At 41.9% G+C, this 13,669-nt stretch overlaps 1 pseudogene; it reads left to right on the top strand.

Annotated features, from left to right (window-relative positions):
- The first annotated feature begins 1,322 nt into the window (after window positions 1-1,322).
- LOC133363524 (small nucleolar RNA U3) lies at window positions 1,323-1,666 on the top strand (annotated as a pseudogene).
- The last annotated feature ends 12,003 nt before the right edge of the window (window positions 1,667-13,669 follow it).

Here is a 13,669-nt window from a genome sequence, read left to right on the forward strand (position 1 = left end):
CATTTCTTCTCTCAGGAAATACTAGGGATTGGGGGTGGGGGTGGGGGTTCAGTTCACATTGAAAGACTAACTTGCCTAATTCACCCTTTCTGGAACAATATGTGAGCTGAAACTCAGCCATGCTTGGACATTTTCACTTCTCCAGATTTTGCAATGCAGTTCTCCACCCAAGAAATATGTGCACAAATATATATACCGAGGCAATGGGTGCATAAAAATGCATATATAAGTGAAAATAATCATAAAAATGCATTATATTATGGGGAAACTGCTTTGCAAAATGTGTATATTAGACAAAATTGCATGCAAACATGGGTAAACTAGGAGAAATGTGTACTAAAATACTAATGAATTTGCATGAGGGTTTTGTTTTTGTTTCTTTAATTGCAAACAGATGTGGACATGTGGAGAAGTGGAATTAAGACTGGAACAATGAAAAATTGGAAAGAAACTGAAACATACAGATTCACCCATCCCTAGACAACACCCATGCTGCCATCCCTTCAGGATACCCTAACTCAGATTCTCGCTTTCATCTTAGCAGGGGCCCCAGCCTACTCAAGCAGCTCTGGTTAGATTATGTGCAGGAGACATAATTTCCCTGTCCAGGTCCGGCAGTTCTTCAACAGGTGGCATCGACAGAACTCCCAGACCCCTGAACCAGCCCAAGAGCATTCTGGGATGTTATTTGAGCTAGGGATGGAGGAGAAATTCAGATCAGTTTGCATTCTTACTCAAATCTACCTAATTTGTACTTCCTGAGACAATACATGCATCGAAATTCAACTATCCTTTGTAATACGTACTTCTCCAAAATTGCAGTGCAGTCCTCCAACTAAATAATACACACAAAAATGTGTGCTTTAGGAGAAAGTGTGTATACTTTTATTATTATTATTATTATTCCCTCCCAAAGGAGTCCAGAGTGGCAAACAACAAAGTATTAAAACAATACTATTAAAATTAAAATATATTTAAAACGTCCATTAAGAGCATCCAAAACTTAAAACATTTTAAAAATTCACACATTAGTGAAAATAGCATATAAAATGCATTCTATTAGGGAAAATTACTTGCAAAACTGCATATATTGGGGAAATGTGCACTAAAATGCTGATGAATTTTCATGAGGACATTTCACACACACACACACACAAATTGCTGTGGAAATGTGGCAAACTAACCTTAAGATTAGAAAAATGAAAAATGAAGAGAAACTGCAATTGTCAGATCTGTCTCTTCCTAATCTCAACATATGGTAGGTGGTGGCAGCCCCGAGGTTTGGGTTAGCCCTTCCATTTGATGCTTTCAAAAGGCTCCCTCCTCCTATACTTTCAGGGATCATTTCTGTAGTTTCTGTGGAGACTGGTAGCTCCAATGCTGGTGAGGCAGTGAAAGCACCTTCGACAGTTCCTTGAAAGTTCAGACTAAAACCTGGAGTGAATTCACTACCCCACTGACATTGGAACCACCAGCCTCCACTGTAGTGCCAATTAGGGATGTATACTCAAAAGTGATTGGCAGAGCAAACCATGAGGAGGAGTCAAAGTGTTCTCTTCTGAGTGTGGAGCAAGGGGGCAGCATTGCACTTCTGGAGCTGCTGCCTGCCACTGGTGACCATTCCACCTTCTTATGCGGAGGTTGGAGGGAGAGAACACAGACCAGTTTTTTAAAAATTAAAAAGTCTTCTCAAATGGGCTCAAATATTTGCCGCTCTTGATGTTGCCTCTCTCACTTTGGCCCCGGTCTGCACCATCACCCAGAAGTGACAGCAATTCCTTCTCACACCTGTCACTGTCCATTTGCTTGGGAGGGCAGCAAAAGAGGATGCAATAATAGAGGCGTCAGAAGCTTGCCTTAGCAGGTACCTAGCAAGATTGACCTTGTGTTGCTTGCTGTAGTTGGTAGGCACCATATATGAATGGGAGATGGTGGTCTCACTTGCTCTCTCTCTGGGACCAAGGAAGAATGTGTCTCGTGAGAGTCTGAAACTCCACATAGAGCACATTGTCTGCCCTCTCCAGATCTAACTATGAGCCATGATGGCTAGGCTCTGCTGCCACAGTAGGAGGCAGAATGCTTCCAAATACCAGCTGCTGGAACCCCTAGGAGGGGAGAGTGGACTTGTGCTCAGGTCCTGCTTGTGGGCTTCCCACAGGCATCTGGTTGGTGAATGTGAGAACAGGATGGTGGACTGGATGGAGCCATTGGCTTGATGGTCGAGCAAGGCTCTTCTTATGTTCTTAGCTAGCCATGCAGATTGTGTGTAAACACTACACACAAGCATGGCAAGTGGGGGCAAGCAAGCTAAGCTCCACCCTCCATGAGTTTGAGGGCAAAGGTCTACCCACGGAGGCTCCCCATGTGATTTAGAACCCTGCAAATCCATGGAAGGCAATGGGTATAGTGACATATGGGGATGAAGCTTAGGGCACTCATCCCCACACACATGTGGCATTTACATGCAACCAGCACACCCAAACAGGTCTTCGGTCACTGTAGAGTGATTACTGGCCTTTGGGTCCTCCTCAGTTCAGAGGCATTCAAGAGTTCCTACAAGGCAGAGTTCATGAACAGCATTCTACTTACAGCACCCACATCACTGGAATCAGGGATGGAGAACTTGTGGCCATCAAGATTCCATGACTTGGACTACAACCCTCATCAGCCCCAGCCTGCATGACCAATGATCAGGGATAATGGGAATGGTCGTCCAACAATATCTGGAGGGTCACAGGTTCCCCACCCCATCCTAGATGGAAAGAGTCGCTCTTCCTGTATAGCCAGCCTGTGCTTTAAGACCAGGAGACGAGACTCTTCTTTGCACTGCCCTGTTAGGGGAGGCTCATTTGGTGGTAATGTGGAACAGAGTCTTCTCCATGGTGGTGCCCCTCATAGGTGAACAGGGCACCAAAATTGCTATCATTCAGCACTGTATATGATCTGCTTTATTCAGGGACTTAAGTTTTTTTCTATTTGAGTGGCTGTTTTAACCTTTTCCACCATGTTCAGCATTTTAGTGCACGTTACTCCTAACACACTTTTGTATGCAGTTTGACTGACATACACATTTTTGCAAGTGGTTTTTCCTAAAATAATGCATTTTGTATGTTATTTTCCCTAATATTTTCATTTTATGCACCCTTTCCCCTAATATATGCAACATTGCTTGGTTGGAGTGCTGCATAGCAAATTTAGATCCATGCGAATTTCAAAAGATGGCTGTGTTTCAGTCCTTGTTGTTTCAGCAAGTGCAAATTTGATAAATTCTGGTTTAAATGAGGAATGATCCAATTTCTCCCCCGTCCTTACTCAGAAGTAAGTCTTAGTTAAATTCAGTGCGGCTTACTCTCAGGTAAATGGGATTAGGACTCAGCCTACATTAATGTTTTGTTCTTCTGCAATGTTTAGCCTTTATGTTTAAAATGGGTTTTATCCAATGCTGTGTGGGCATTGTTTCGCTCATGCAATGGGAGTTCCCCTTCCTCTCCTTTCCTGCTCCCCCAACCCTCTGGAACAGATTTTGAGGGTGCACAGGGGGCTGCAGTGGAGAGGAGAAGAGGAGGAAGTTCGGTTTCACAAACAGAAGTCTGTTCCGTGAGTGGAACAACAACATTGGATGTAATCCAATATGTTCATAATATGCGTATGCATGTATTAGCCTGTGTTTTGTATGTTTGTAATATAAAAAAAATAAAAAGAGAAATGGTGCTAATTTTACTGAAACTTTTTAATGTATTTTATTACATATATATCCCAGCTTTCTTCCAGTACTCAAGGCAACACACACAGGATTCCAAAAAATCAATTCTGAAGGAAAAAAGCAGAGCTTGGAAAAGTTACTTTTTGAACTACAACTCCCATCAGCCCCAGCCAGCATGGTCACTAGATTGGGCTGATGGGAATTGTAGTTCAAAAAAGTAACTTTTCCAAGCTTTGGAAAAAAGCAAAGGCTGAAGGCTGAAAGTGACAAAAAGACTCCATGGGGAAGGGAATTTTGAAGGCTAGGCACCACCACTGAAAAGGACCTGTCCTACATAGCCACCAATTTAACTTCAAATGAGGTGGGATGTGGAGCAGAACTTCTTCTGATGCGTGAGCAGAGTCACACATGTGGTCCTTTAAATGCCCCAGGCCCAAAACATGTATGACTTTAAAGCCCTAAATGACTTGGGACTTAAATATGTAAAAGAGCACTTTCCCCGTATCAGCTAACTTGGACACTGTGGTCAGCAGGTGATGCCTTGTTGGTGGTGCCCACTGAGGGCTGTCTGGTTGGCATTGACCTGTAACAGGACTTTTTCAGTGGTGGTTCCCTGATTGTGGAATTCCCTCCCTGATGAGGTACGTCTGCCTCCCTCATTATTAACTTTCAGGAGGGATTTAAAAATATTTCTGTTTACCCAGGCATTTGATCGCTGAAAGACACTGATCCTGGCAACCTGAAGATCTCTGGTTGAGATAATGTTTTAACTGTTTTTAGTTGGCTTTTTCATTTATGATGATATTATGTTATTATTGATATTGTGTTTGCTGCTCTCGGTTCCTTAAGGAGGAAGGCAGGGTATAAACTGGATAATAAATAAATAAAGGTTGAATTATCTGTCTGGAATGAGGCCTCGGAAGGCCACTTTCTCTAGCTAGTGCCCAACATGGCCTTTATAAAACAACATTGAAAGAGTCATTTTCATTTTAAAAGAAAGAAGGGGGGGCGCTTCAATTAGCATATTGCCAAATTATTCTACTATAACAGTTCTTTGAAGTCTGCCTTGCTGAGTGATTCCCCAAAGGAAGTCAAGCACTCTGAAAACAATTAAGAACAAAGGAGGGGGAGGAAGCGAAGGAAAAAGTGAAAGAATACTGTAGTTAAATTAAGCAGAGAGAGAGACAGAGTTGCAACAGTCTACAGATTAAACAAGCCATCGAATCATTTAACAGCACTTCCTCAGACCTGGAGACAGTAAATACCAATCAGATTTTTAAGAGAAGGGGGGGGGAGAGAGAGATAATAGCTCAAACGATTAATAAATGAAAATGACTTTGGAATGTAAGCGAAGGTAATAATCCACCTGACCTGCCACTTAGAGCAGTTTGTTCTGTGTTTAAAATGGATCTTCTCCCAGCATCCTCCCCACACACACACTCAACTGTCCTCCCAAACTATGCACTTTAAAAGTAATAAACAAAACAATCAGTGCCGCTTTAAACTACGTAATGATTTTGTGTTAAAAGCAATTTCCCCCTTCTCCGGCAAATATCAAAATGTTTAAGTCCCAAGGATATTATTTATTGTGATACAGGACAATATATTTTAAAATGGATTTTTATTAGGGGAAAAAATATCAAGTACATGACTCCATACATATCATTATATAAGCATAAGTGGCAGCATAATACTTTCAGGAGGAATTACTGCTGGCTGTTACATTGTCAAGCAGAGGGAGGCGATTGCTTCTTGGTCCCAACTTGCTTTGGTACCACCTGAAGCGTAGGAACATGAAAAACCTTCTTTATGTCAAGTCAGCCCATCAGTCCATCTTGGTCAGTATTGCCTGCACTGACTAGCAGTGGCTCTCCAGGAATTCAGAAAGGGTTCTCTCCTAACCTTACCTGGAGATGCCCGGACTGAACCTGGGATCTTTTGCATTCAAAGCATGTGCTCTGCCATGGACCTGTGGCCCTTTCCCTGAAGTCCTTTGCATTGGGCTGTGAAAAGCATCCTCAGGCGACCATATACTGTATTGCCAGTGAAGGCTGGCAGCTCCAGTGTCAGTGGGGCAATGAATGTGTGATTTTACTAATGGTTCTGTTACAAAGAAATAAAAGCCACAAAGTGTGTGTGTGTGTGTGTGTGTGTGTGTGTGTTTGTGTGTGTGTGTGTGTGTGTGAGAGAGAGAGAGAGAGAGAGAGAGAGAGAGAGAGCTTGCAGTCAGGACCCTTTCACATGGGAAAGGGGTTTAATCCTTATGCACATGCAGACATATGCTGTAGTCCTTATGAAAATCTCCAACTTTTGAATCTGCTTTTTGCCAAAGAATGCCATTAGTGCCAATTTTATTTTTTTGTGATTTTTTTTTAAATTAGCAAATCTGATTTTTAAAAAACCTTATTTTGAATACAAAATTCATTTTTAGAAAGTTTTAAAAAACAAAACACTATTATCTTTCATCCATCTAGCCAACATTTCGATAGAATTATGTTACATTTTAAATGACCAGTCATGATTTTCTACTAAATTTTCTCCAGGTTCTTTCAAACATTTTGGAAATAGGAGTGTGGCAAATTTATAATGCAATCCAAAAATTATTATTAATGCAACCTTGGTACCAGTGGGGTGTAGTCTAGAATCACAGAGTGAGAAGGGACCTCAAAGGCCATCTAGTCCAACTCTCTGCCGATGCAGGAAATCCACTACTACAGCATCCCCTACTAGGTGGGCACCCAATGTTGGACTAGGAGTGGGAATATGTGAGTCCAAATCCCCATCAGCCATGAAGCATACTGGGTGACTGTGTGCCAATCACCATATGTCAGACTAACCTACTTCACAGGCTTGTTGTGAAGATAAAATATATTACCCTGAGTTCTTTGGAAGAAGGTTGCAATTAAAATGTAATAAAGAAAGAAAGGCTCATTTAGATATATGTCACTCTTTTTTTCTGGTTTTGTTGGGTGGAAATCTATTCAGAAAATAAACATTTTACAAAGCCAAAACAAATAGTTGCACAGCTTCTCTCCTGCAGTGAAAATATAGGAGATTTTGAATGCTTTCTTTCAAGCAGAAGGGAATAAAATGTCTTTTAAGTAATCAAGCCTCACTGTGAGAATTAAAAATACCTTTTCTATATGTCCCTGTCTCAAAGCAAAGTAATACTAAATATATATAAGAAAGTTCAGGCTGGAACCGCAAATGATTAAAACAATGTCCCTTGGGTTGCAACTCAACCGGAGAAGACATAGATAAAGTAGCAAGGAAAGGAGATGAAATACAAATAGGGATTCGCTGCGGTGTCCAAATGAGAAACATTTCTTTAAAAGGGGCTGCATCATTAACAATTCCATCACTGGGCTGTGCAATGGACTCTCTATTGCTTACCCCAATGGTTCTTAAACTATAATCCAGGGACTGTAAGTTGTCTCTGGTGCACCGGTCTTTCAGATGGTCCCTAAAACCACAATGAAAGTAGCAGTAGAAAAGGCTGGAGAGCCAGATGTTCCTTTGGGTACATCTGCTCCAAAAACATATATCAATTTTATGGCAGGTTATAGGGTTCCCTAGGGTTTTTGGTGACTCTGCATCCCCAAACTAGCCATTGGCAGCTTCTCCTGATGTGGGAAGACTATAAAGCAAGCATGCAGAACCTTGAGGTCCTCCAGATGTTGGACTACAACTCCCACCATCCCTCAACATTGGGCATGCCAGCTGGATATGATGGGAGCTGGTATCCAACACCATTTGAGGGCCATAGGTTCCCCATCCCGACTATAAAGATTGAAACTCTGCCTAGATGAAAACAGCATCTACTGGGTCCAGTTTGCAGATTCTGATTCTTGGCTCATGACCCCTGGCTTCAGATTTATGATTCCTGATTCTTAATCAGATACTCCCTAACTTCCAGCATTGACAGTGGGGCAGTTTTGCCCATTTACAGCTTAAGCCAATTGGAGAATGTGGCCACCCTCCTGGGCAGACAAGCAAATTGGGCACAAATGACATGCTGCTATAAAAGTGGAGGCTCTGTCAATTGATGCATCTTCCTACAAGGGTCTAGGAATAAGGCGGCTGCATGGTATTAGCAAGAGAGAGCAATCAAGGGAGATATGATCTGCTGCTATTTTTTATTAATGAGGACCTGTTTGATGCTTTAATTTGTTATGATTAATGTATACTGTTAGCTGTCCTGTGATCCTATTTAGTTAGTTAGTTAGTTTATATCCCACCCTTCCTCCCAGTAGGAGCCCAAGGCAGCAATAAGGAAATTAGATAGATAGATTAGACAGACAGACAGACAGACAGATAGATAGATAGATAGATAGATAGATAGATAGATAGATAGATAGATAGATAGATAGATAGATAGATAGATAGATAGATAGATAGATAGATAGATAGATAGATAGATAGATAGATAGATAGATAGATAGATAGATAGATGAGAGCATTGGAGTCTAAGGAACTGTAGGCTAGGGAGCCAAGAGTCCAACCAGTGCCAAATGAACAGGACAGAATGTTACATATTAACTTGAATTAACCAGCACTTGGGCTGCAAGCCCCTATTTAGCCTGGACTCCTACTGGAGTCATTAGAGAGGAGCCACAGCTCAGTAGTAGAGCATCTGCTTTCCATGCAGAAGATCCCAGATTCAATCCCTCGTATCTCTAGGTAGTGCTGGAAATGTCCCCTATGTGAAATCCTTGGATAGCCACTATCAGTCAGTGTTGATGGATGGATGTCTATCAGTCAGTCTGACTATCAGTCAGCTGGATGGATTAATGGTCTGACTCAGTATAAGGCAGTGTCCTATATCAATGTAGCATTGTTGCTGGTGGTATGCAGCCAAAGTTGAGTTTTTGTCCATAGTCGAATAAATTGTGCAAGTTTTTGAAGAGCTAGAAAACTGCAATAGAGACAATAGTGAGATATGCCATTGGTGCAATAGCTGTGTCATACTACACTGAACTCTCAGTGGCAGGGGTATAATCTTTCTGTATTCTTTCATGCTCTTTTTCTCTTGAACATACTTCTGTGATCCTAGAGCTGAATTTTCTTTTAGGATCTCTGCCTGAACTATTAGAGAACTGTATTTCTCTCCCACCCAAGGGCCTCAAGAAGATTTAGCAACATGGTCTTCCAATTTGGCTGCCCACAACCTTGCATTGAGCAGGGGTTGGACTTGATGGCCTTATAGGCCCCTTCCAACTCTGTGATTCTATGAAATACGATGAAGAATTTCACGTACAACTTTGAATCCATTTTTAATATTCTTTAACTGTCTGAGAAATTTTCTTTTTCAGACGCATCACAAACTGTCAGATAATTTTGCTTCTGTGCTCTCTGCAAACATTTGGCAAAATGCCTCCCTTTGCTACCTGCAAATGGGATAGTGGTTAAATTGCTTTTCTCTGGAAAAAAAAAGTGTCAGTGCTACTACTGAGAACATAAAAGAGCACTGCTGAATACGGCTACATTCCCATGTGGTCTAGCATCCTCTTCTCACAGTGGCCAGTCAGATGCCTATGGGAAGCCTGCAAGCAAGACTGGAGTGCAAGAGCACTTTCCCCACTAGTGATTCCCAAAAACTGGTATTCAGAGGCACACTGTCTCTGAAAGTGGAGGAAGAACATAGCACAAATGTCTGGCTAGTAAGCATTGATAGCCCTGTCCTCTATCAAGTTGTCGGATTCAAAGCCATCCAAGTTGGTGGCCATCACTACATTCTGTCGGGAATGCTTTGATTTGGATTCCTGCATTGAGCAGGGGGTTGGACTTGATGGCCTTGCAGGCCCCTTCCAACTCTACTATTCTATGATTCTATGACATCTTGCGAAATGAATTCCATACTTTAGCTGTTGTGTGAAGAAGTCCTTCCTTTTGTCTGTCCTGAATTTTCACACATTCCGCCAGGGAAACCAACACCTGTTTTGCTCTGCATAGAACAATTTGGAAGGAATCCCCCCCCCCAAAAAAGGAGGGGAAAAAAGCCAAAGGGGGACATCTAGTGGTGGCTCTAGATAATTCATTTCAACAAAAAGTAGCATTTTAGTTAGCTGAGGTAGGGGTGGCTAACTTCCTACTTTGTCTGTTGAGAAATGAAATACTATCATGTACAATATTTGAACACTAATGAAAGCTAACAATGATAAATTAATGAGTCTTAATGCCACATGTAGGTACAGAAGAAAGAAGAATCTATAGTTGCTAGTCAGGCTCACATTATGGTTATTTCTGTAGCCCTGTTTAGCCTCTCAGAGAGCTGTTCTCAAAGTTCCCTGAGAAGAGGGGTTGACTGTTAAACCACTCTGAGAATTGTATGCATGTAGCTCTGTGAGTAGGACAGGGTTCACCTAACAGCTCTCAGCACCTTTCACAAACTGCAGGTCCCAGGATTCTTTGCAGGGAGCCATGACTGTTAAAAGTGGTAGAATAGTGCTTTGAACGTGTAGTGCAGATGGAGCCTTTGTAGAGTGGAAGAAAGGACAATCACTAGACACCCCTCAGCCGTCTCAAAGTATGGTAAGTGCAACAAAAACACCACACCTGACCCATTTCTTTCCCCTTTGATAATTTTTATATGCAATTTCGTTTATCATTAATTGATGGAGAATGGTCAAGATGGGTTGTAAATGTAATAATAAATAAAAATAAAATAAAGCACTTTTGTCTGAAGAGGACATTCAGATATATACTGGATAAGGAGGGTGGAGTGTTAGGCCTTAGGTGGAAGTATAAAACACCAAACCAGAGCAAAGAGGGGAAGGACTGTAAAAGCCAATCACTTTGAGTCCAGAGTTTCTGGACTGGAATAGCCTGACCTCTGTTGTCCATCACTGGTAACCTCCAGGCTGGATTACTGTAATGTGCTTTATGTGGGCAGTCCTTGAGGTTGGTCCAGAAGCTGCAGCTGGTGCAAAATATGGTGGCATGACTGCTCACTGGAGCAGAGTATTGCCAACATGTTACCCGTCAGTCAGTTTTATTGCCTAGCCATAGGCCATTGCAACATACAAAATCGCTGGTTATATAAAACTACAGTTAAAACATTCTTTGGTAAATTTCAAGAGGTGTACAGGGCAAAACTTATCCCCTATGAATTACTCGACAATTGAGCCAGCTGTGCCGCACAGATCTTATGTGCAGCACAGGCAAAGAGAGCGACCCTGTGTGTAACCGCAGAATCTTTGAACATGTTACCCCACTGCTGAAAGAATTGCACTGGCTGCCCATTATCTACCAGGCCAAGTTCAAGATTCTGCTTTTGGTGTACAAAGCCCTACACAGCTTGGGACCAGCATGCCTGAAAGATCGTCTTAGCCCTTATATACCCAGTCGATCACTGCACTCTGCCGGTGAGGGTCTCCTGCAGATACCATCTTATCAGGAGGTCCATTCCACACAACATAGGAAGACCTTTAGTGTAGTGGTGCCTACTCTTTGGAATTCCCTCCCCTTAAATCTCTGTTATCTTTTCAGCACCTACTGAAGACCTTCCTCTTTCAACAAGCCTTTTAAGTAGAGCCCTTATCCCAGTCTGCATCTGTATTGGAATTGCTTTTTTAAGAGGTTTTTAAAACTTTTTTTTTAAAAGATGTTTTGTTTTAATATATTTCAAAGGTTATTTTTAATACTTTTAGAGGTTTTTGGTGTTTTTGTTTGCCGCTCTGGGCTCCTGCTAGGAGGAAGGGTGGGATATGAATTTAATAAATAAATAAATAATAAATAGGATAAGAACATATGGTGGATCAGGCTTAGGCCTATTTAGTCCAACATCCTGTTCCCACAGTGGCAAACCAGATGCTTATGAGGAGCCCACAAGCAGGATCTGAGCGCAACTACACTTTTCCCTCCTGCAGTTTCCAGCAACCTGCATTCACCGCCATACTGTCTCCGACAGTGGAGGTAGAATGTAGCCATCAGGGTGAGCAGCCATTAGCAATGGAAAGGTCTTCAATTTAGGTTCTCTCCATTTCTCATTTTCCCAATTTTAAATTCAGTTCTCCACATTTCTGCAGCAATTTGCAATTTTGTTCTTTAAAAAATCCTCATGAAAATTCTCCAGCATTTTTGTGCAAATTTCTCCTAATAAACACATTTTGTAGGCAGTTTTGAGTAATGTACACATTCTTTGCAAGCAATTTGTCATACAATGCATTTTTGTATGTTATTTTCTCATATATTCATTTATGCCCACTTTCCCTTAACATATACATTTTTGTAAGCGTTGGTTGGTTAGTGAACTACATTGCAAAATTTGAGTAAGTTGTTTCAGTTTTCATATTGTTTCGGAAAGTGTGAATTTGATAGATTCAGCTTGAAGTGCCAACTGAATCAAATTTCTCACCCATCCCTAGTAGCCATTGATACCTTTATCCTCCACAAATTTCTCTGATCCTCTTTTTAAAGCCATCCTAGCTGATGGCCATCACTGCCTCTTGTGGGAGTGGGTTCCATAGTTTAATTATGAGCTCCATGAAGAAGTACCTTCTTTTGTCTGTCCTGAATTCTCCAACATTTGGCTTCATTGGATGTCCTTGAGTTCGAGTGTTACGGGGGAGAAAAGTCTTTCTCCATCCACTTTTTCCATGCCACGCATAATTTTATACACTTCTAGCATGTCCCGTTACTTGCCTTTTCTCTAAATTAAAAAACCCAAATGTTGTAAACTTTCCTCATAGTGGACTTGCTCCTGCTCCTTGATTTTGGTTATCGTTTCTGAACCTTTCCAAGCTCTACAATGCCCTTGAGTATTCCAAGTGCAGTTGTGCCATAGATGGAGAATCTGCCTCTTCACCCACAACTGTACCCATCCCAGGAGATACAGGACATGCTGTTTCTTCCAAGTTTCTTGGCCTCTCCAGGCCTAAGATGATTCCATTGTCCCAAGGATGATTGAGACACTGAAGTAAAATCACCCTTCTGTCTTGCAATGTGCCAAGTAGTATTCATGTCCTGCAAATGGTTTGAAGACAAATGACTCTCTTCTACTGAAGCTTGTATGCTTTTCCTGATGGCAAGCTGACTGAGCAATTTGAAGGAAGAATGAGGGATCACCAACCTGGCACCCAAGAGGATTTAAACAATGGATTTTTTCCAGATATTTTTTTTAATGATAGGCACTTCTTTCACAAATGGAGAGGCTTTTCTAAATATGTGGGTTGGAGGAGGTGCTCAAGTATTCTCTGTGTGTGACCTAGCATGGCGTAGTGGTCAGAGTGCTGGACTAGGACCTGGGAGACCAGGATTCAAATCCCCACTCTGCCATGAAGCTTGCTGGGTGACCCTGGGCCAGTCACAGCCTCTCAGCCTAACCTACCTCACAGGATTGTTGTGAGGATAAAATGGAGAGGAGAAACATATGCACCACCTTGACCTCCTTGGAGGAAAGGTGGGATATAAATGTAATAAATAAATAGAGCTGTGCTTGGGCAGAGAGAGATGCGTGGTATCTGTGCGAGGGGGATATATGTGTGGATTGTGAGAGAGGAAAAAATGTATGTCGTGTGTGTGTGAGAGAGAGAGAGACTGTGTGGTCTGTTTGTATGTGAGGTCTGTGAGAGAGAGATGCATTTAGGCACAGAGGGAAAGATTACGTGTGGCTGAGTATATATGAACTCTATGAATTTGTGTGAGACGCCTGTACGTGTGCATGCGCTGTGTGAGAAAGTGAGTATGGTGTGATCACCTTATATATTTTTCTGGGGAAATGCTCCATTATTAGCAACAGCTTTGGTGTTTGGAATCAATATTGTGTGACTTCCACAGTCGAGAGCAACAGGACAAACGTGGCTTCCCATGGCAAGTATGAGGTTGTCTGGGGGGAGGGAAGATGGTGGCAGTGGAGGAGTAGCAATGACTATACTCTTTCATTTTGATATGCCATGCCTCCCACAGCAGCCTTTCTGTGACTGCTCCTCGGAGGAATTTCTCAGTATTTGAAATGTGCCTGTTGGT

The sequence above is a fragment of the Rhineura floridana genome, chromosome 8, assembly GCF_030035675.1.
Source record: "Rhineura floridana isolate rRhiFlo1 chromosome 8, rRhiFlo1.hap2, whole genome shotgun sequence".
In the NCBI taxonomy this organism is placed as follows: domain Eukaryota; kingdom Metazoa; phylum Chordata; class Lepidosauria; order Squamata; family Rhineuridae; genus Rhineura; species Rhineura floridana.